Source organism: Vicia villosa, linkage group LG3, assembly GCF_029867415.1.
Source record: "Vicia villosa cultivar HV-30 ecotype Madison, WI linkage group LG3, Vvil1.0, whole genome shotgun sequence".
Classification (NCBI taxonomy): Eukaryota; Viridiplantae; Streptophyta; class Magnoliopsida; order Fabales; family Fabaceae; genus Vicia; species Vicia villosa.
The window spans coordinates 105,900,030-105,923,902 of record NC_081182.1 but is presented as its reverse complement, the minus strand read 5'-3'; the positions used below and the strand labels follow the sequence as shown (position 1 = coordinate 105,923,902).

Here is a 23,873-nt window from a genome sequence, read left to right as displayed (position 1 = left end):
CCACTTCAAAATTCTCATCGGTGTCTTCCGTACCGATGGTATTGACTGTTTGTTGAACAGGTTGAAGAAAACCTCCACTCCGGAAAGTTTCTTGAATTGGAAGAACTACCTCAATCCCTGGAATAACCTTTGATGATGTTGGAAAGAATCCAACTCCTGTTTTGTTCTTGTTGTTGGTAGGAATATTAATGTGCCCCCAACCACTGGTAGTGCCATCCTTTACAACTTGGACTGCATCTTTGTAGGAAGAAATAGACGCTGCTTTCTCCTTTCCTTTTTCCTTGTCCAAGGAAAGTGCTTGGAATTTGGTTCCAACGACTTCTTTTGGTTCTATGTCGGAGAATGATGACAGGTTGCTGACAATCAAAGCTCGTTCTCCACATACGGTCACCAATTGTCATTTCTTATGAACTTCAGTTTCTGATGAAGTGTTGAAGTAATTGCCCCAGCCTCATGAATCCATGGGCGACCTAGCAAACAACTGTATTGTGTCGGGATATCCATAACTTGGAAAGTGATTTTGAACGTCTGAGGTCCAATAGTTATGGGAAGATCCACTTCTCCGAAAACTGACTTTCTTGATCCATCAAATGCTTTGACGATGACGTGACTGTTCCTCAATGGGTAATCTTAGAAAGATAATCTTGATAATGTTGATTTTGGCATGACGTTGAGAGAGGATCCATTGTCTATTAGGACTCCTGTGAGTACATCACCCATGCAGCTAACTGAGATGTGAAGTGGGAGGTTATGGTTCACTCTTTCTCAAGGAAGATCTTCGTCACAGAAACTCAGGTTGGTTCCTGCGGAGATGTTGGCAACGATACTGTTGAATTGTCCCACAGTAACACTTGGTTCTACGAAAGCTTGTTCCAAAACTTTCTGTAGAGCTTCCCTATGAGCTTCAGAACTCAATAGCAGGGAGAGAACAGATATCCTAGACGGAGTATGTAGCAGCTGGTCTACAATGTTGTATTCACTCCTCTGGATTAACTTCAAGATCTCATCATTTTCTTTCGCTTGAATAGCATTGGTCGGATGATTGTCTTGCCTATGTGGGGCTTCTTCCGAAGGCGTTTCCACATTTTCTGTTGCTCTGTTGAAGACTCATCCACTTCTGGTGACTCGACTAACATCAGCAATGTTGACAACAGATGGTAATGGTATTTCCTTACCATTTTCAATGAATGTAGCATTGTACTTATATGGTATAGCCTTGTCAGACTCATACGGTACAGGACCTGGTAAGTAGATGACTAACGGAGCAATGGTTGTCTTCCTGCTGTCATACTTGACTTGCGTTGGTTCAACTTGATTAATTTGAGGAGATACGGTAAAGACTTCGTCATCTTCTCTGTTGGCAAGAACTGTAATGGTATTTTCATCCATTAGTTTCTGAATGTCGTTGCGAACGCGCAAACATCCTCGTGAATTTCTTCGACAAATTCTGCATCTACTGTAAGGATGGAAATCCGTTCCAAAGTAGGCAAGTCCATTTAAAGTCTTATGGAACCTGACTACCGATCCTTCGAGATCTTCAACTTTGTAGATTTTATATTCTTCTGGACATCCTTGCACCATGTTGACGTCGTGCTCAGTTTTGACTCGAATGTGTTGAATCCATCCTAAGTCCATTTGTTCTTGTAATGCAGCTTGAACTACGGCACATCCTTGATTATTCTTCGGACAAATTTCACATGTGAAGTAGTTGTGAGGTGGTACATGACCGTATCCAGCTTGTCTAGCGTGCATTTTGACAAGATTTTCCCCTATCTGACGAATGTCGTAGATTTGAATGACGTTGGGGTGTTGATCTATCAGATTTACTGAAGCTTCTTTATGCTGCGGCAGAGGATTTGCCTGGACGTTAGGATTAGTATCTTTGAAGGACAGCATTCCGCTCTTCACTAATTTTTGAACGTCGATCTTGAAATTGAGACATCTCTCAATGTTGTTACCTGGTGCCCCCTGATGATAGGGACAAGATTGATCAGCCTTAAACCACTGTGATGATTCATTTGCAGGATTTGGAGGGCTCTTTGTCTGAATGAGTCCTTTCGCCAGTAGTGTTGGAAACAATTCCGCATAAGGCATTGGCACGGGGTCAAAAGGAGGATACCTTGGAATCCGATTGTTGTTGAAATTTGGAGGTCGAACCTGCTGTTGAGGTTGTTGTGACCCTTGCTGAAATGGTTGTTGCGAAACCTGAGGTTGATATGCTGGCGTTGAGTTAACAACCGGAGTTACTGTAGCAACCTGAGGTTGAAACCTCTTTCTGATTTTGTGCAAGACATTGCTAACATCTTGATCCTTTTTCTTCTGGAGAGAACTTCCATACTTCCTTGGACCAATAGAAAATTCTGGTTCTTTGTTCATGCGTCCTTCTCGAACTGCTTCTTCTAAACGTACACCCATGTTTACCATTTCCGTAAAATCACTTGGTGCACTTGCAACCATTCGTCCGTAGTAAAATGGACTCAAAGTCTTGAGATAGATTTTTGTCATTTCTTTCTCTTCAAGTGGTGGACAAATTTGAGCAGCAACTTCACGCCATCTCTGAGCGTATTCCTTGAAGCTTTCTCTATCCTTTTGAGTTATGGCCCGGAGTTGATCTCTGTCGGGAGCCATATCCAGATTGTACTTATACTGTTTGACGAAGGCCTCTCCGAGGTCTCTAAAAGTACGAATCTCTGAACTGTCCAAGTTCATATACCATTTGAGTGCAGCACCAGTCAGGCTGTCTTGGAAGTAATGAATGAGCAATTGTTGATTATCAGTCTGAGTTGACATTCTTCGAGCGTACATCACGAGATGACTTTGTGGGCATGAATTCCGTTTGTACTTCTCAAACTCTGGTACTTTGAATTTGTGAGGAATCTTAACATTTGGAACCAGACAGAGGTCTGCAGCATTCTTTCCAAATAAATCTTGTCCTCGGAGAGTCTTGAGTTCCTTCTGCATTTGCAGAAACTGTTCCTGGAACTTGTCCAATCTTTCATATACGCCAGCGTCCTCACTTGGAGCGTGATGATATACTTGTCCACCCCGTGGAGGAAAAGTATGCATTATCGGCCGTGGAGAAGCCATGACAGCAGATCTTGGTATCTCAGCATTCTGTTGTGTGAAACCCATTGCCGTTGCTCTTGGAACTTCAATTTCCAGAGGTTTGTAACCCTCCGGTGGACGCATATCCATGGTGACTCTTGGAACTTCAGAAGCTGGAGGTATGTACCCTTCTGGAGTAAAGTTATACGGCATGCCCCAAGGTCGATCAGGCGGCATGTTATACTGAGGAATAGGAGTAGAAACAATCTCGGAAACCATAGTCCTTTGTGGTTCTTCTGGCGTTGGTCGATTCTACGCAACTACCAGGGCTTCTACCATACTATTGAGTCTTTCAACAGTACCCTTGAGAGTATTAATCTCTTCTCTGAGTTCTTCATTCTCTTGTTCAAAGTCTTCCATTCTTTTCTTGTAACTTGAACGAGTGTTGTATGGATGAGACAGCTTGAAAGTCTTGGTTCACCTCCGTCTCCTCCTCTCTTTCTGGAGAAAGGAAAGTGACTATTAGATCCGCGACAATTCTCGTGTCAGTGCGTACGACTAAAGCGATGCATGATATGTAATTAAGTTATATTTTTCAAGGAAACACCATAATTACGTTATGAAACATCAAACTTTTATTAATTAGGCGAGAACGCCGTTTTTACACACTTTGAAAAGGGAAATACAGAGAAACTGAGAGAAAGGACTCTAAAACTTTGACGAAGAGCCAACTTCACGTTCTAACATTTTCTTCTGTTTCTTGAGCTGAGCGTTCTCTGACGTGAGCTGATCGATGATCCAGGAAGCAGGAGGGATATGATGAGAAAGTGATGATTGTGTCACTTGTTGATCAAGTACTTCAAGTAACTCATCCTTCCTTCTTAGGATGTTCTGAATCTCAACATTTTCCGTGTTGACGATTCGATACTTGTTCCTCCAAGCATTCCTTTCTTGGCATAACTTGTTTAATGCCGCTTGCAGTTTTTCAACATCGGTGGAGAAAAGGTAAATTGGTTCCCTTAGGGGAATAGGTTCTTGATGTTGATATGGCATCCTGAGCTTGAATGCTCTGACGCGTACCCATTGAAGGTAAGGATCTAGGGAGATGCAAAGATGTTTTCATAACAACCTTCTCCCTTTTGTGTGAACAAGACGCCAGGCTTGGACAATTTCCTTCTTCAGCATGTTACCATGATCGTCGATGTTCTTGAAGAACAGACCCTCCAATTGAATACTACTTGGAATATTTTTCATGGGATAGCCGTATTGACGACGGGCTAAAGCTGGATTATAGCTGATTCCTCCCTTAGTTCCAATAAGGGGTACGTTGGGATAACTTCCACAACTGAAGATGATCTTGGTTTCGTCGTTGTCAGGACTACACCAATCAATGTCTGTATGAGTGAGAGACATGATTTTCTGTGACCAGTAAAGGCCATCCCTCATGTTCCAGAAAGTGCTAGACTTTGGCAGGTGCGAGACGAACCATTCGTATAACAACGGTACGCAGCATGTGATTAATCCTCCTCGCTGTAGGTTTCTTGAATGCACAGAGTGGTAAGCATCCGCAAGCAAGGTTGGAACTGGATTTCCAATCAAAAAGATCTTAATTGCGTTGATGTCGACGAAATCGTTAATGTTAGGAAACAAAAACAATCCGTAGATAAGCAATGCTAAGATTTCTTCAAATGCGCTCATATCTTGGATGCTGACGAAGTACCGAGCTTGGTCTAACAAGAATTTGGAGGGTAATCCTTGAATTCCTCCTCTACTCACCATATGAGTTCTGATGTCGACTACGTTTAAAGGAGTAGTTGCAGCAATGATAATGTCGTCAGGATTCTTTTCCAAACCGGAGTACGGATCTTGCGCGTACACGGGTATTCCAATCAGACGAGAGTACTCCTCCAACGTAGGTATGAGTTGATAATCTGGAAAGGTAAATCAGTGATACGTTGGATCGTAAAACTGCACCAAAGTGGGAAGGATCCCATCCACAACGTTAATGCTGAGAAGAGGCAGAAGTTTTCCATACTTCTCCTTGAAAGCCTGGGGGTTGACCACCAGTTTTCCGAGCTTTTCCAATTCCTCAACCTTAGGAATCTTGAAGGTGTATTTCCTAGCTCTCTTTCTTCCGTAATCCATGATATAGATCCTTAAGTCCTCTCTCCGTTTCTCTCTTTCTATGAAGTTCAAAACGTTCGTTATTTAGTTTCCTTGAAAAACGACTCGAAAAAGACTCTTTTTTGGTTTTAATTATTATGATGAATGATGCATGAATGCATGAATGCACACACAAGAGTTTTGAAACAAACATGGCGTTGAAGGGTATAGTGGTCATGAAGTCATAACGCAAACCTCGCCCCAATGATAAACTAAGGATAAGGATTTTTGTACCTGTAGAACGGGTTCTAGGGGTCTCAGAGTTTTTGCTCAACCTTAAAGATACGTTGACTGGTATCTATAAGAGAGTTTTCTCTAAGTGTAGTATCTGCGTGACAATTACTTCCGTAATCACCGCTCTACGTCCTAAAAAAGGCTTTAAGTGGGGTTAATGTGTTTCTAGGTCCTCCTGGTACAAATCAGTCTCGGAATGCATTGGCGCAGTTAATCACAACCAGCCAGGCAAATCCCAAGAGTAGATTTGGAAACCAAGATTAGAGGGCCTTCACCGAGAAGACATCCTCCATCCTATCTTATGTTGCACTCAAATCCGGGTATAGGATTTCTCACCACAAGGGAGAATCAAGCCCTTTCCCGATACAGAATAAACAAAATAAATAAATATATATGCAACAAACACATGAAATGACACAGAGGTTAGGCAGGACCTCTCTTGTTTGAGGGGGAATTTGGCATCCCTAATTCCTCATTGGGGCTGGACCAGCAACAGGTCAACCATTGGTTTGGATGAAAAACCAAGGTTTTTAACACTTATATCCCCAGCAGAGTCGCCATTTTTCTGTGGTGTCGTTTTTTTTACCTCCCCGTTTCACTTGGGAGGACGGCACGCTAGACCCTTCACGCGAAATTTGGAAGGAGAATGCGCCCGGGATGGGATGAATTTTGTTTCAGTTCTTCCTACGATATCACATGAACTTTCTTATTGTCCTACGAGTAGGAAAGGGAAAAAAAGATCTCAACTAAACCCTAGGAGTTTGCTAAGTGTGGGGATTCACCTAGACTAGAAATTCTGGAGTTCGGGGGGTCGGTTATACATAGGGAAGAGTTTAAGCACCCTACATATGCGTAGTACTCTACGGGAACCTTCTCTATGTCATTGTGATTGTGTTTATTGCTAATGATTGGGAAAGTTTCTCCTTTGTGTTAGGAGAGAGAATTGAATTGATTTAAAAAAGACAGACAGACAGACAAACAAACTGACTATTTTTGGTATTTTATTAGCTCGCTGAGATTCCTTGTGAACCTCATGCCTACATATCCCTAGTGGAAGTCAGAGCTTAATGTAGTTCGGGGAACTAACTAGGGAAATTAAAGATTTTTGGTGCCTTGCTTGAAGCTCAAGGTTGAAGCTTTGAATTAAATCTCTGTTTACAATAAAGAGACATGAAATTATCTTTACAGAGAGGTATTTCTACTATTCCACCACAAACATTTTAAAAGTGACAGAAAAGCTAAAAAAATGATGTTTCATTAAGAGGGGAGTCTACTTGGTTGATCAAGTATGACAGCCATCGTGCCTCTAAAATGAAAGATTCTCAACCAAATTAGGGAAAGGGTCGTACAAGTCTGGGTGTGTTGCCAGAGCATGCCTTTCAGTGTCCTAAATGGGAGAAATGATGATTTGTTTGAAATGATGATTGTTTGAAATGATTGTTTGTTTGTGGTGAGATAAGAGAAATATCTACCTATGAGGATGAGCTATGTCTATCTATTGTTTGAAAGATTTGATTTTTTAGCTGGCTTGAATGAGGCCCAAGCTTGAGGCTTTTGATTGATTTTATTGACTCTGGGAGATAACTCTACTGGGGAGAATTTAAACTAAGGAGTTTTTGTGTTCTGTACAAAGCCCAGAATTGAGGCTGACTCTAATCAGGGAGACTCTATTTGTGTGCCTTGTACAAAGCCCAAGGTTGTGGCTGACTACTGAGGATAATTGAGTTTTAAAGACTATGAATGACTCTATTTTGTGTGCCTTGTACAAAGCCCAAGGTTGTGGCTGACTCTTAACTGTGGAAGTTTATTTAATTTGTGCCTTGTATGAAGCCCAAGGTTGTGGCTACTCTAGCTAGGGGAAAGATTATTTTCTGCCTTGTACAAAGCCCAAGGTTGTGGCGGACTTTTAAAGAAACTGAGTATGGAAGACTCTATGGGGAAAAGATCCTTGAGATTAAGAATCTTTGACACAGGGAAATATGGTTTATCTGCCTTGTACAAAGCCCAAGGTTGTGGCTAAAAAATGAAGGACTCACTGGGGGAGTTTTATTCTGCTAGAGGTTCTAACAAACTGATTTATTTTTATGTTTTTTGGAAGCTAACCCTTTCCAGGGATTTTGACTCAGCTGGAGAAATAGACTATTAAAAGACTGGATTTTTATCATGTTTTTTGGAGGCTTACCCTTTCCAGGGGTTTTGACTCTTTTGGGGAATTATCTCTTAAGAGAATGAATCTTTGGATTTGAAGGAGTGATGTTGGAGGCTAACCCTTTCCAGGGGTTTTTGTTGAAATGAAAGAATGTGTGGAGGCTAACCCTTTCCAGGGATTTTTGTTAAAAATGAAGGAAGAAAGATTATCTAGTTGAAACTTCTTGTTTTAAAGCCCAAGATTAAGGCTGACTCTTGCTGGTGATAAGCAAATATGGATCCTAGACTCTGCTAAGGAAGATTGATGAAGATAAGGGTGACAGAGACTGTCCATGTCTCTCATTCCAAAAAGTGTACTCAATATGAGATTGAGACAATCTTAGCTTGTTTAAAGTTTGGTTTAAAGAATGGAAGAAACTCACCAGGATAGGCTAAAAGGTAACTAAAGGCCTGTTCCTATGTTTATAAGAAACCTGATGGGTCCTTGTATACAAGCTCAAGAGGAAGCTGGAAATGCTTTTAAGAAGCCTGTGGGTCCTTGTACAAAGCCCAAGAGGAGGCTAATCGAGGGTCATCGAGGGTCCTTGTTATAGCACAAGAGAAAGCTATGTGGTTTTGAACTTATTTTGGCTTTAAGCAAATGGGTAAGAGGTTTCACCGGGAATAATTCCTCTTTGGGTGGATGTGTCCTATTTTGGGTTCTAAGGCTTTTACCAAGATGTTTCATCGGGAATAATTCATCTTGGGGGTTTGAACTACAGATCTCTAATTAGGAAAGAGCCTTCACCGGGAAGACATTCTCAATCCTAGGCCATATTCCTATAATATATATATATATATATATATATATATATATATATATATATATAGTTTAACTGTCCTAGGGTTTACACTCAAACGTAGTTCTAAATATATAAACAGTTCTATATTTGACAGTAATTTAAATAATGACTGTAAATTGAAAGCTTGTAAAGCCTAACCTGGATGGAGTGGAGGCCTTTGAAGAAGTATGTACAAAGCCTTACCAGCAATTTTTGATAACAGTTGAATATTTATAATAAACAGTTAAGGGTTTTGAAAACAGAAGAAGTGAAGATGGACAAAGGTCACATAGGTATCTGAAGAGTTTCACCAGGAATAATGCCCTTCAAATACCAGAAGAATGTTTTGAAAACAGAAAGAAGATTTTGTAAATACAGTTTTTGAAAACAAACTAAGAAAAGAAAAAGGTGTTGGGACTTACACTCTATTAGAGGCCCATTGAAAAAATGATTTACTGTTTATGAAAACAGTTGGAAAATGATTGAAATGATATAAGGTTTGGTTGTTTGAAAACCTTAATCACCCGTCTAATTGGAGATTGGAAACAGTTTTGAAAATTGATAAAAGTCAACTTTAATAAGGTAAAAACAAAATCTAACCTCACTAAGATCTATATGATTAGGATTTTATCATAAAATTATTCACAAAGTAGCTTGGTCAAAACAAGATAAAAATATATATTTAAAGTATTTAAGAAAACACTTAAAACATACTATTTTAAACCTAATAAAAACACATGAAATAAATAATATTTTTATGATTTTTTTGATTATTCACAAAATAGATATATTAAATGACAAGTGTGTAAAAAATGAAATCAAAATGAATTAATTTGATAGGTTAAATAATTGTTTAAAGTTGTGAAGAAATCAAGTGTAAAGAGTGATAAAAAAATAGGGTTTTGTCATCAACCAGGTTTGAACCCACGCCCTTTATGTTACCAGTCCAAAACAACACCATTGAGCCAACGCGCGCTTGGTGACAAATGAATGGTTCCATTGCAATTCATATATTACTCAAGTGCATAGAAGCAAAAAAAGAAATAAAATCAAAAGGTCTGGGGCGAGGGGGATTCGAACCCCAGACCTTGGGCACGCGCAACACAAAACACTCTTTACCACTGGGCTATAACGATTTAGTCGTTTATGAAACAACTACCATTCAAAATAAAATAAACTTTAGCCCTGGATTTGAATTTTGCGCGCCACCACCATTGTCATCTTCAACCTCTAGCTTTTGGATTTTTGAAATTCTGAACTCTCTCAAATCTCAACCATTTGCAAAGATGTAAAGACCAAACTTGCTCTAAATTCTCTCACGATTTCAAATATGTAACTAACATGAATTTTTATTAACTACATCTACTGAATTATCTAAAATACGTGAAGAACCCTAAAATTTGAAATTTAAATTAAATGACCATACTGAAGTATAAATGACTGATGATAGAGGGTTTTTAATCCTCTGATGATGCTGAATGAAATGGTATCGAGATTTAACCAAAAAGGTACACGAATTAAAGAGGTGGAGTTGAGAAACTTACCTCTGAAAATGGAGGTCGTGAGGATGATAGAGAACACCTGGGCTTGTATGAGTGATCCTAAAAGCTTCCTTGGGACTCAATGATGCTAACTGAATGCTTATTGTGACTTCAATCCTTCTGAATTGCTCTACCCGACACCTTCGATTTGAGCTTCAAGTGGACATGGAGGGTGATGAATCTTGAGTTACAGATGAGCTGCAGCCATCTAAACAGCTTCACTATGACCTAAGGAACGTGTCTGGATGCTTTGCTTTGTTGGAAACCTTCTGAATTGCTCTATGGACCTCCAACTGCAACAGCTCCAAAGTGAGAACAACAATGGTGTTCTTCCACCTACAGAAGTGATCCAGGTGCTTGGATCACCTCAAATGAGCCCCCTTGAGATGTTAGAATTCTTACTTTCCAAAGAGAAGCTCTAGTTTGAAGAAAACGATTCTTCTTGCCAAAGAACTTTGAAAAACCATAAGCATGAGAAGAGAAAGAGAAAGCAAGGAATATGGTTGCTTTGGTGTGTTTTCTGAATGAGAAAGAGCCCTCTATTTATAGGCAAATGGTTCAGTACTGATTGAGAGAGTGAGCTTGCTTAATGAGGTTGATTTGGTTTCTTGGCTATGAAGGAATTTCAAAAATATCCAAAATGCAATGATGGGAATTTTGATTCCATTTGATCAATCCCCTAGCCCTCGATTTTGCTTGATCTTAGGGGACAATTCTGAGACAAAAATGAGCTCTAATTGGTTGGTGAGAAGATTCCTTGGGTGATTCATCAATTTGCCATAAATTCCCAAATGTAATCATTACATAATCACATGTTCTTGTTTTGGGAATCTTCCTCAATTCTTATGCTATGGTGAAAATGAATGCATGGCATGTTTTCAGATGTGTTATGGGTCGTGTAGCATCCATAAGTGAGGTCATGCACACAAAATTTCAAAGTTCCAAAATGGGGCATGACCTATAATTTCACTTCATGAGGCCAACTTTGAACAAGCATAACTCCTAGCTCAAAATGAATTTGGAGAAGGTTGAGCACAATTTGGAAAGCCCTAAACATCTACTTCAAACTATTAGTTTATAGTTTCTTCAGAATCATTTGGGAAAATTGTGAAAAATGAGCCCAAAGTTGGATGAAAACTAAGTTTTTATGACCTAAAGCTTCAAAATTCCAAATCTCTTAAATGGTTGATCTTTTGAAAAAAGTTCCTATGTAATATGTTGTTTTATTTTTAAAGATCTACAACTTTCATGTTGGAAGTTTTTTGAGTTGTGTAGGTGAAATTTTGAGTTCCCACAATGCCCTCAAAAATCCTAATTCCCGACTTTTTGCTCCTTGATGAATCTCTTTGAATTTCTTTGGTCAAATGACTTTAATAACCATATATTGATGATATTGATCTTTGGAAGTCATGGTTTGACCAAAAATCTTAAAAGTCAAAGGTGATCCTATACAGTTGACTTTTTCCTGATAAAGTGTGATTTTGGACTTTTGTGTAGAATCAAGATCTTCTCCTCATATGGGTGATGTAAATGGATTATATTGAGGTAGTAGAAGTCCTTGAACCATGTCTTGAGTTTTGGATCCATGTCCTGATTAAAAGTCAACTTTCTTGGTGAATTAGGTCAAAAACCCTAATTGTCGACCAGATGAAATTGATGACTGTGGATCTTGGCTTGGAGTGTAATGCCCCATGGATATTGTCATATGAGCTATTTGAAGATGATTGATGTCTTTGAATGATCCCCTGGGGTTTTCTGGGGTTTCCCAAATGTAATCCCTGATTTTAGTCCTTGATGGGGCTCAAAACCCTAGACTAGGTATCAGATGAACAAGTGACTGCTCTGAGTGTCTATTTTGTCTTTGATGAAAAGTCTAAAAGATATGACATCTCAAGGGGTCAAAAATTAGGATATGACAGTCGCCACCAATGTATTTATCCCATCGAGGGAAAGGAATATCAGAAAACCTAAGATGAACAAGAACGAGGTCTTTCGACCAGAGACAGGGTACGGGAGTCGGTTACGCGAGGGGAAGGTACTAGCACCCCTCACGCCCATCGTACTCGATGGTATCCACCTATGTTTGTTCTATTCTAAGGGTGTGTAAATCTAAAGCTTAATTACTAAGGGAAATGCATGCAAATGAAAGAAGAAGAAACACGGGGAAAATAAGGTTTATAAATAATTGTGCTCGCTTAGGCCCCGCGACCTAATGCCTACGTATCCTTTTCAGGAATCAGAGCGCCGTAGTTCGGCTCTTTAGTTTTTGTTTGTTTTTGTGTTTTTTAGTTGAACAGTTACATTCGCACTCCGCTGCTCGACCTCTGGAGTCTTAAGCTGGGAATGGAGCGGAAATAACGTGTCCGATTAGGAGAAAGAATGCCCTGAAGGCAAGAGAAAGAATGCCTCAGAGGCAAGAGAGAGAAGAGAGAAAATTGGTTTGTGTTTTTTAGGTGTAATTCCATGATGGACGAGAACCCACTACAAGGCTTTGCATCACTTCCTTACTTTAGGTCTGAGCCTTTATTAGATATTTTGAAGTGTTTTTAGTTGGATGTCTTTTAAGGGAAATTAATTTGTGACTTGAATCATGCCTTAAAAAGAGTTTTTTTTTGAATATTTAGAGAACGCACATCGAGGCCTACGCCACAATCGTTTCTCTAAATAGTGGTTAAGAAATACAAAGTTTTGAATATTTAGAGAATGCACATCGAGGCCTACGCCACACTCGTTTCTCTAAATAACGGTTAAGAAATACACCGAGGCCTACGCCTCAATCATTTCTTTTCCGCTAAGTGGGAAAGAACATACATCGGGGCCTACGCCCCAATCATTTCTTTCACTAAGTAGGAAAGAACATACATCGGGGCCTACGCCCCAATCATTTCTTTCCCACTAAAAAAAAAGGTATTAGCATGATTCGCGTTTTTGAAGTTGAAAAGAAAAAGGAAAAGAACCTAATCTAATAATGATGCTAAGTCCTAAATTGTCAAGTTAAGATTCTACCTAAAATTATAGGATTTGCCTAAAGAGAAGGCTAACCTAAAAGTTATGAATTATAGGTCCTAAATCTATGGGAACATACAAGTGAAGTTACAAGTAAAAAAAACGTAAACAATGATACAAAATTAGTACAAAATTGGAATTAAAATGGCTTGAAATATAGCACAAAACATGAAAACAAATGATTCAAAATATAGTGCGAAAATGAATTAAAAGATACTATTTTTATGAGAATTTTACATGAGAAAAAGAATTCGAATTAAGCAAAAGAATTACAATAATAGCCTAAACTAATATTTTTGTGATCTTTTTTTATGTGGAAAATTATGTACTAAAGTCTAAAATAAGAGGGAGAAAATTAGCATTTCAATTACTCAGAGAAAAGGTAAAAAATCTAATTAACATCTAAATTCTAGTATTGGACACAGGGGGGTGCGATCTGAAAACAGATAGGTGATAAGTAATAGGGGCGCAGGGCCCAACAGAATTTTATTGTTACATCAATGACTCTGCCAAAAACGGAAGTATGGGCCTCGAGGGGTGCGAATAGCAGCTGTTCGTGGCAGGCCCAAAGAGATTGATTCAGATTGATTATTATTATCCAGATTTTCTTTAGCCAAAAATGGTAGTGACGGGCCACAGGGGGTGTAATCAGCAATGGCCCAGAAGTTTGTTTGATCCATGAGGTTTATTCAGATTAATGTTATTATCATATTATTATTAATAAAAAAAATAATAATAATTAACCAAAAAAAAAAGAAAATGAAAGAGGAACTAGGGTTCGGAATTGTGACCTCTGGATTTTTTCATGAAGCAATCTCCTCTCTCTCTCTTCAAACGCAGCGGCGCCTCCTAGCTCTTATCTCCGATCGAAGGTTCCTCCGCCGCCGTGAACTCACGTATTCCACTTGTCCACTCTCGTCTCAGTCCCTACATCTCTGATTTCCATCTCTCGATCCCTTCCTCTCAATCTCGTCTTCGACTTGTTCTTTGCGGTGTTCTTGATGATGAAGCGCGATTGAAATAGAGCTAGAATTCGAGATTGGTGATTGAAGGTTGTTGAAGGTTGAGGAATCTGGTGGTTGAAGGACGAAGATGATGATGAATGTTTTCGTTGTTGCAGATGAAGATGAAGTTCCGATGATGAAGGTGATGACGAACTTGCAGTGAAGATGATGAACGAAATCTTTAATGGTTGCTGAGTTGAATTAGTGAATGTGCGTTGAAGAAGGAGTTATGGCGATGATGAAGATGTTGCGGAGAGAGTGTGAAGGCTCAGAGTGGAAGAAGATGACGGAGGTGAATCATGGTGGCAATGGTGGTTGAATTGAGTGTGCAGAAGCGATGAAGATGATGAATTTGGAGAGGAGTAAAGGTTGAGTTGGTGATTGAAAATGGTGGATATGATGAAGGATGAGTGAAAGAAGATGAAGATGGAGAAAGAGTCGAGAGGTGGAGATGAATGAATGTTCTGAGATGAAGTGTGAAAAAATGGTGAAGAAGTGGTGGATGGGTGAAAAGTGATGAACAAAAATGAATAGAAGAGTGAAGCTCTGTTATATATCAATTGCAAGGTAGTTACCCTTCTCTTTTTCTGTTGTAGAATCTGTTAGTTGCTTCTGTTGGTAATAACTGAATTCTGTTAGGAATTTATTGATTCTGTTAAAAATGGTTAGGTCTGTTGGATAATTCTGTTATGGCTGGAAAAGCTTGTTATAAAATTAGTTGGAAGTTGTTGCAAGTTAGTTAAGTTTGTTACAAAGTTAGAAGAGTTAGTTAGAGACACTAGGTTGATAGTTAAATTCTGTTTTGTGGTTATGGCAGTGTAATGGTTGGAGAAAGTTTGTTAATGGCTGCTGGTTTTTATTTGTTGCAGGGATTTTATATGGTGATTTTGGACAAAAGCAATAGCATGACAGCACTCTTGAAAGCATGACGAGGTCGAGTGTATGAGAAAAAGTCTAGCAGCAACCTTTCCATGCAGTGCAGTAGCTAGTATAGTGTAAATAAGATTGGAATTTGTAATAGATAATGAACTTGAACATGTACTGTCAGTAGGCTAGTATGCAATTTGTGTTTGATTGTGAGTCTATACATGAAGGATGAATGGATTGATAATTGAGGTGATGAATAGAGGTCGATTTTTTCTTGTGTACTTTTGTAAATAATTTCTCGTATAATATGTGACATGGATTGAACTTTTGTAGTTGTAATGGCTTGAATGGCAAATTGATGGAACTTGACTATTTTGGTTGTCATTTTCTACGTGTGTGATAGAATTGGATTTGAATTTGTAGTGATGTTGAATGGAATTGGAAGTGGTCGTGTAGTGATTCTTGAACTTGTAATGAACACACTGACCTTCTTTTTATCTCATAAAAATCTAAGATCTCTCTTTTTTTCAATATGCAATCTTGAATGAAGAGAACTCAATAAGAATGATAACCAAAGATATGGGGTCAATATGCCTTTAGTCAAAAGTCAATCTCATGGTTGATTTTGACCAAAAGACAGAGTCTTTGTAAATAGCTTTCACAGGTTTCCTCTCACTAATATGCATCAATAACCAATAATATGCAGCAATAACCAAAAAGTGCTTATGAATCTTTTCCTTTTCAAACCAACACCATAAGAATCTCAATTTCACAAGACTTGTCATAGGCTACCATCTTTGTCCAGGTGGATTCACCAAGTATTGCACCATAACATATAATTCAAGAAGTACACTAAATAATCATGTCCAACTTCATAGGGAAGATTCTCTTGATTAGCAGATGAATATGGAAATAAACCATGATCAAATTGATGTCTTCAATCCATCCCCACTGATTTAATGAACCAATATTATTTTTGATGAATGCATGATGTGTAAATGGCCTAAAATGCAAGTGAAGTTAAAAAACAATAAGCCAGTTAGTAGAAAAATGGATGGGCAAATTTTGGGGTGCAACACTTATAATATGGGACGGAGGGAGTACAATTGTATACTCTATTTATTTTGTTAATTGGATTGAATTTTATGGTGAAGGGGCTTTTACACCTAAGTTGATTTAATGAATGAAGTATAATTGAGACTTGAATATTATGAGGTTATTCAAAATAAAGTGATTTCGCTGCGACATGCTTGTGTGAATTGATATGAAAAGCATGAATTTAATTTAGTGTTATTGAGCATGACAGATGTATTTGTGGTTTTGGAATATGTGTGACACTCTTATTTGATATGCATGCTAATTTACTCTAATTATTTCTATAATATTATCGTGGGTTTAGAGGGTTTTACATGTGGAGTTCAAAAAAATTTATCATTAGTTTCACTTATGTTGAAATGCATCATTTAGATAGGGTTAAACTCCAGTTTGGCATTCAATAGGACATACCGTGTCCTCCAAAGTGCATGGAAGAGTATCACAAAAGTGAACTAATCGATCAATGGCCATACCATGATTGGAGAGACCATTACAAGAATGAGCGTCGTCAATGGCATAATCGCCATAAAACTGTCTTATGGGGAAAAATCATGCCTCAAGAATGTAAACCGATCTGAGAATACATGACATGGTATGCATTTGTGTCAAATTTATATTTATCACCGAATAGATTCTTATTTGACCCTCGTAACCAACCATCGTCCTCAAATTTCCAACAAACCCGACCACCTAACCCTAACACCCAACAACATTTCCGTAACACCCAACAAGCTTTCATTCCAACACAACAACCTTATACCCCAAGCCAACATTAACATCACCAAAACCCATACCCTCATACACCTATCACACACAACATTCTCACAACCTACCACTATCGCAATCTACGAACACCATTACTACCGAACATCCCAACACACCTAAACACAACCTACCACTACCCAACATAACCCATCTATATTATACATCCAACCACAATACCACAACTACCAAACACCCCAACAACAAATGCCTTTTTCCCAATCACAACAATTTACCTCAAGTTCATAACAAAAGCACTATGTCCACATGCAAACCTCATTGCCTAACACCACCCACCAAAATTGGAATAATGAGGAAACCAGATTAAGTTATGGCAGTGCGACGACGATTGATTTTATTAGTGAAGAAATGGTCGAAGAGTTGTATGATCGTGGATATGAGGTAGGGCCTTCTACTCAGCCTCCAAATGATGAAGTGCCTCGTAGAACGTCTACGAGAATTGGACATCCTCCTAACTGTGGAACCAACCATCAGTTACGCCGACCTGATTATTAAATATCGTTTATTTTAATTTATTGTTATTTTATTTTATTGTTATTTTATTTTATTTTAATTCTATTGTGATTTTATTTTATTTATCAATTAAATATATGTTAATGATATAAATATTATTTACTATAAATAATTTAAATATATTTTTACTTTATTATAATTTATATTTTGAAAATTTCTCACCCACCCCCATAGCATTTAGGTGCAACACCGAATTGACAATTTTGCCCTCGTGCTTCCGTAGATGGATCTTAGGAAGCACCCTTTTTTTGTTTACGTTTATTTTATTCCGTAGATGCACCTACGGAAGCATTCCGTAGATCCATCTACGGAAGCAGACAACAACAGAAGCATTTTGAACCATAAAAGACCCATGCATTGATTCATTGATTAATAGATATTACAACAAAATTTCAAACAGAAAATTAAGAAAGCTAATAGATCTAAGAAATTACAACGGTTAAAACAATTTCATCTAACCCATGCATCATTTGAATGCAATCGATGTCCCGGCTCAGGATCGGGACGCTTCATTGATGTTCGGTGACATTCATCCGGCCTGTCATACCCCAAATTTGTCCTACCCCTTTCATTTTTAACTGGCTTACGCTTTGCATTCATCTGTATCTTTCCATTAGGTCATTGACATAACATGCATCATTCATCAAATAAAACATCTAAAAGTAGAGGATCAAGAATCATGGAGCAAACAGGGGTCTCTCGTAGATTTTGGCACAAGCTTATTTATTTCCTCAAAAGAAATGTTATCCAAGGAGTTGTGAACGGCTTAAGTCTTTTGGAAAATACAATTAATCAAATGGGATTGATTTAAAGCAAATAATTCACGGGATGGTTATGTTACGAGCCACTTGTTAAAGTGGTTCCTTCTGTTGCGAGTTCGTGGCCTGATTTCATTTTGAAAGATTTAAAGTGTAAGCTGGGATGATTGGACTTTGAATCCAAGTAGTGGAAAGTCATAGAACAACTCTCAAATTGGAAAATAAAAGGGAGCTCGTCTTGTTGACTCGGGCTACAAGTTATATCATATGCTAAAAGTCATACAAAAATACACTCCCATTCACAAAACAAATCATGTGAAAACTTTCATGAGCCGGTTCGGCAAAACCCTGAAGATCTTTACATCATCATCCTTACAAAAGAGAGAAAATTACAAGGAGACTTTCTATTGTCTAAGTCTAAGCTAATATCTCATTTTCATAATCCTTAGCCATATTCCAATCTTCATCCTGCTTTCTAAAACCAATGCCACGTGACGACAACACCCAGACTCCAAGTCACCTTCAATTTCCTCTTTGTACTTCCAACTGGCAGCCATAAATTCCAAGACCTGCATACTGTGAACATACATGGCAGCCCCTTTAACCAAGCTAATCACCATGCACAAATAAAAAAAAAACCTTATCAGAAAATACATATAAATTCACATACACTCCAAAACATATTTGAAATAAGCCTTGGTTCATAAAAATACAAGTTCAGCCAGCATACATTCAAAAGAAGACACTCATGCTACTTATGAACCTGTCTTAGAAATCCCTGCATCATTCAAAATCCAATCCAAAAAACAATACAAAACAGCCCTGTACACAATTAAACCCTTCAAATAAAAGACCTGCACATTAAGCATAGCCAAGCTAACCTATCCACATAAAAAACCAGTCCAGTACAAACCCCAGTCCAACATTCACGCTAAACAAAACAGCCGAGCCAAATCCATCTGAAGCACCGGTTCCCTGCAATATAAAGAAAAAGAACTCGCTACAATGATCCCTGCAAACGCTCCCCAGTTCCAGCAATTAAAACCGAGTCGACTCCGAAATATACAAATAACAGCACAAGCCAGCCTACACCAATCACCATTGCAGCTTCATATCAATAAAGAAGGACCTCCTCAAACTAAAATTGCTGCTACTTATTCCAAGAAAAGAAAACGGCACAGATACACATTCAATATTAAACCAATCATCCTAACAGTTACACATTTTCAGACCACACAATCTACTTCAAATTCACATAGAATGCATACAGTCAATTCCATTGCAAATAATCAGATCCACACTATTTTCAACTGACTCTAACTTCCAGCTTAGCCAACAGAATTTCACAACTTCTCTCAACCGATTCTCAACAGAAAAAATAACTAACATATAACAGAAAATAGAAAATTCCTAACAGCTCTAACCACCTAACTGACCATAACTAACTATGCCAGCTAAGCAAACTTCCAAAATAGAAAAAACTAACTTCTACAAACCATCTAACAGAAAATTCAGAAGAGAAATCAGTAACAAACTCACCTTAGAACCTGAGCTTCTCTTCATCTTCAAAGGCTATAAAACAGATCTGGCTCCTCCATTTTCACGGTCACCACTTCATTCACCATTTTCATCATCATCTTCATCTCTTCACTTCATCACCATCTTCAATCTTCTTCTTCGACCACCTTCTTCAACCATTTTTTCTCCCATCTTCAACAATCTTTCTGCAATCCCATTCATCATCATCAGTTTCTCAGTTCTTCAATCTCAATTCCCCATTCATCCTCTCTTCATCTTCACTCTCCACATTCATCAATATACGATCTCCGCAAATCACCATCACCACAATCACCTTCAATCTTCAACTCTCTCTCTCTCAATCTCGCAACAAACAACCAAAACAGAAGCTTAGCAGAAAGAAGAGGAATCGTGAATAAAGAGCAAAGACAGAGAAGCGAAGAACTAAGATTTCACCTGTAAGAAGTTTGCTTGAGATCAATTCTTCAAACTACCTCCACCATTCGCCTTCAACAACTACTCAGCCTTCATCTCCAATCGATCTTCTTCACAACATCAATCCAAAAACTCTCAGCTCTTCATCATCATCGATATTCATCATCTCTGCTCCAAACAAGTTCGTGAAACTCTGTCAACGCATCTTCATCGCGTCATCTTCTTCATCGAGCTGCACAAACGACGACAATTCTCACCATCATCAACACTTCAATTCAACCTCCAACATAATCATCCTCATCTTTGCGTATTAAGAGCATCGCGACGTTCTTCCGATCTTCAACCGGTAATCGCATCCATCATTATCACCGCCAACCGTAAGAACGCGTGAACATCGAAAATCACAAGAGAAGATGAGGTCGAAACGGAGTGAGCGGCCGGAAAGATCATCGGAGACGGAGGGAATCGAGGCAATGCCGCCGCGCCGTTTGTTCGTGAGAAGAGATGGAGAGGAACGTGAGAAGCTTAGGGGTCACAAGTAATAAAACCCTAATCCCCTTTTCATTCCTATTATTTTTTAGTTTCTATTTAATTCATTTTTTTAATTCAATATAAAATTCTAATAATAAAAATGATAAACAATTGGATTAAACTCAACAAACCATGGGCCATAACCATGCGGATTACTGTCCGCACCCCCCGGCCTATCTCTTTCAAAAAATCTGTTACTACACAATAATAACCTTGGGCCGAAAATGCTTTCTCACCCCTTAAGCCCAATGTCACACTCAGTTTTTGGCCGTAAGGAAAATCTGTACAAAAACAATGCTACTGGGCCTTACACGATTTGCTGCGCGTGCACCCCCCATAGGCCCACACACCATATATTTTGCAACACAAAAAATCTTTGGGCCTCCTCTGTTTGGGCCAGGTGCCTATTGTCTGAACTGCACCACTGAATTCAATATTCACCCCCTAGCCCATGCTTAGTAGATAGATTTTAGTTTTCTTTACTTAGTTTTATTCTTTTTTTTTTAGACATTAAAAAGCTTATAAAAATCACATATTTTGGTCACATTTTTAGAATAAATAATCACCATAAAAAATGTTAGATTTTTAGGTTAATTTTGACATTTAAATTCCCACTTTAAAAACTCATAAAAATAGTAGTATTTTTTTAGCTTAATTTTGCACTAATGCTTGAATTGCTTTTGTACCATTTCCATGTCATTTTTGTATAATTGTCATGTGATTTTTGTTACTTGTTTTTGGCCATATTTTTGGCCTACATTGTTAATATCATTAGTATGCTCCTTTTAGGATTTTGTTACCATAACTTTAGATTTAGACCATAATAACATAGATTTAGAAATTAGGAATAGTTCCCTCTTCTCATTCTTTTTCTTTTACAACATAAAACATCTAATAAATACTCAAATAAAATCCCATAAAAAATACAAAGAAAATACTTAAAACATTAATAATCAAAGTGAAAATTCTTAAAAAGGGAATGGAAGCTTGAACGTCCCTTGCTTAAGGGAATGTTCGAGTGCTTGGATCTCCCTTGCTTAAGGGTCCCATTCAGGCGTAAGTTCCCAACTTCTAAAAGACACAAACCGAAGAGTAACTCGAGTTTCCCTTGCTTAAGGGATTTCCTCGAAACACTCAAAGTCTCTCTCATCTCCTTTTCTTAAGGGCATTGTTATCTCCGCTCTATTGCATCCTAGGCTGTCCCCTTATGCAAGAGCGCGAGCGTTAACTCCGCCCAACTAAAAAACACAAAAACAAACAGAAAATCTTGAGCCGAACTACGGCGCTCTGATTCCTAAAAAGGATACGTAGGCATCAAGTCGCGGGGCTTGAACGAGCACACTTGTAAATAATTCCTTCTTTTCCCCGTATTTCTTTTGCATTCATTCGCATGTAGACATAGACATAGTACACACCCTTTAGATAGAAACAAACATAGGTGGATACCATCGAGTACGATGGGCGTGAGGGGTGCTAGCACCTTCCCCTTGCGTAACCGACTCCCGTACCTTGATTCTCTGGTCGCAAGACCTTGTTCCTTCCCTTGTTAGGTTTTCTGATATTCCTTTCCCTTATGGGATAAATATATTGGTGGCGACTCTGTTCTTTTTTCGCGAGCGTGCGACAGCTGGCGACTCTGCTGGGGACTACCTAAGCAAGTCGATCCTAGCCTTTGTTTGTTTTATTTTATTGGGTGTTTATTTGTTGTTTTTATGTCTATATCTTGTATATATGTTGCATGTTTACTTTTCTGCTTGCATGTCATGCTTATTTCTGCTTGCACATCATGCATCTGGACTATATTATGGGTCCCCGTGGGGACCACATATTTTTCTGCTTTGTTTTGTAGGTGGGGGGTTTGTGTGAGGTAAAAGGCCCACTACCCAGGCCTGTGACACATAGGATTAGCGTGGATGCTCATGTTGACTCCCGTGGCTCTTGCTACGATCGAGCTTGACATGGGGTACCACAACTGGGCGAGGTTCTTTCATGGAACACTGTGTCTGGCACGCTTGTTGCCTCAAACACTTTGTACCCCATGGGAACTGTAGACCCTAGTGACCATTAGGGACCACTTGTCCGTGTCTAGACTTCATACCCGTGAGATTGGGGTGGGACAGGAAACCTTGGCTCCTACATACCATTGCTTCTTCATATTTGAGGTCGGACCTTTATTTGGTCTGTTCTCATGGTGTTTGATATTCTGGTATTCAAAAAGGCGTCGAACCTTTGATCCTGTGACACTTGGCCTGTACAGAAGCTTCACATCAGTTATTCAGAGGATTGTGTGGTGGTTACTCAGATCATGTGGACCCTTGATCCCATGCTTTTACATTGCATAACATCATTGCTTTATCCACTTCATTTATGAGGGATCCTAAAGTCTATTTCCAAAAAAGAGAGAAAAAGAAAAAAGGAAATAGAAAAGCAAAAAAAAAAGAGAAAAGATATTCTATAAAAAAGAAAGCTTTGGTTTCAAAAGAAAAAATGAAAAGAAAAGTGTGTGAAAAGACTTTAGGATTCCTCGGAAATGAAACATTGCATTCATATCATGCATTTCATGGTTCCGCATCAGAAGCTAATTGGGGTCCTTTCAATCCAGATTTCTGCTTCATCAACAAATTTGACTTCCCTACATCTGTATCATACAAGGATTAATCAGAAGAGAATCATGGACCGCCTTGAACAGAATCAGGTTGAACTTCGTAAGGACTTGGATGCTATGGGGGAAAGGATGACCCAACTCTTTGAGACTCTCCATGTTGTTGTTCAAGGGCAAGAAGAGCTCAGACAAAGTGTTGCTAAGTTGACCAAGGATACTCCGACCACTGTTGCTAATGGAGGATCAAAACCTGTGCCCGTGGAAGTTCCTAACAAGGAGGACTCGCATCATGAGAACGATTCTGAACTCGAAGCTTTCAAGTTCCCGATTGAAGAAAATGAGAGAAAGTTCCATCTCTTGGAAGAAAGATTGAAGGCTTTAGAAGGTCGAGGCTCCTCTGGTTTGAATGCTGTTGATTTGTGCCTAGTGCCTGATATCAAGATTCCTGCTAAGTTCAAAGTCCCCAGTTTTGAGAAATACAAGGGTATTACTTGCCCGATGAGTCACATCAAGGCATTCTGCAACAAGATGGCACCGTATGCAGAAAATGATAAGCTTCTGATGCACTTCTTTCAAGATAGCCTAAGTGGGGCATCCCTTGAATGGTATACACGACTTGAACGAACCCATGTCCGCACGTGGGATGAATTAGCAGAGGCTTTTCTCAAGCATTACAAGTACAACAGTGACATGGCTCCTACTAGAATACAACTCCAAGGTTTAACTCAGAAGGTTGGTGAGTCTTTTAAAGAGTATGCACAAAGGTGGAGGGAATTAGCTTCCAGAGTCCAACCTCCTCTTTTGGAACG

The 23,873-nt window shown here is 38.8% G+C and overlaps 1 long non-coding RNA gene across 1 annotated transcript; it reads right to left on the bottom strand.

Moving 5' to 3' along the window:
* Positions 1–18,192: 18,192 nt before the first annotated feature.
* Positions 18,193–18,916, bottom strand: LOC131656496 (uncharacterized). The gene is made up of 2 exons (XR_009300128.1): positions 18,709–18,916; positions 18,193–18,587 (listed from the first exon to the last, which is right to left on the bottom strand). It is a non-coding gene; the product is annotated as an uncharacterized LOC131656496 (long non-coding RNA).
* Between the last annotated feature and the right edge of the window lie 4,957 nt (positions 18,917–23,873).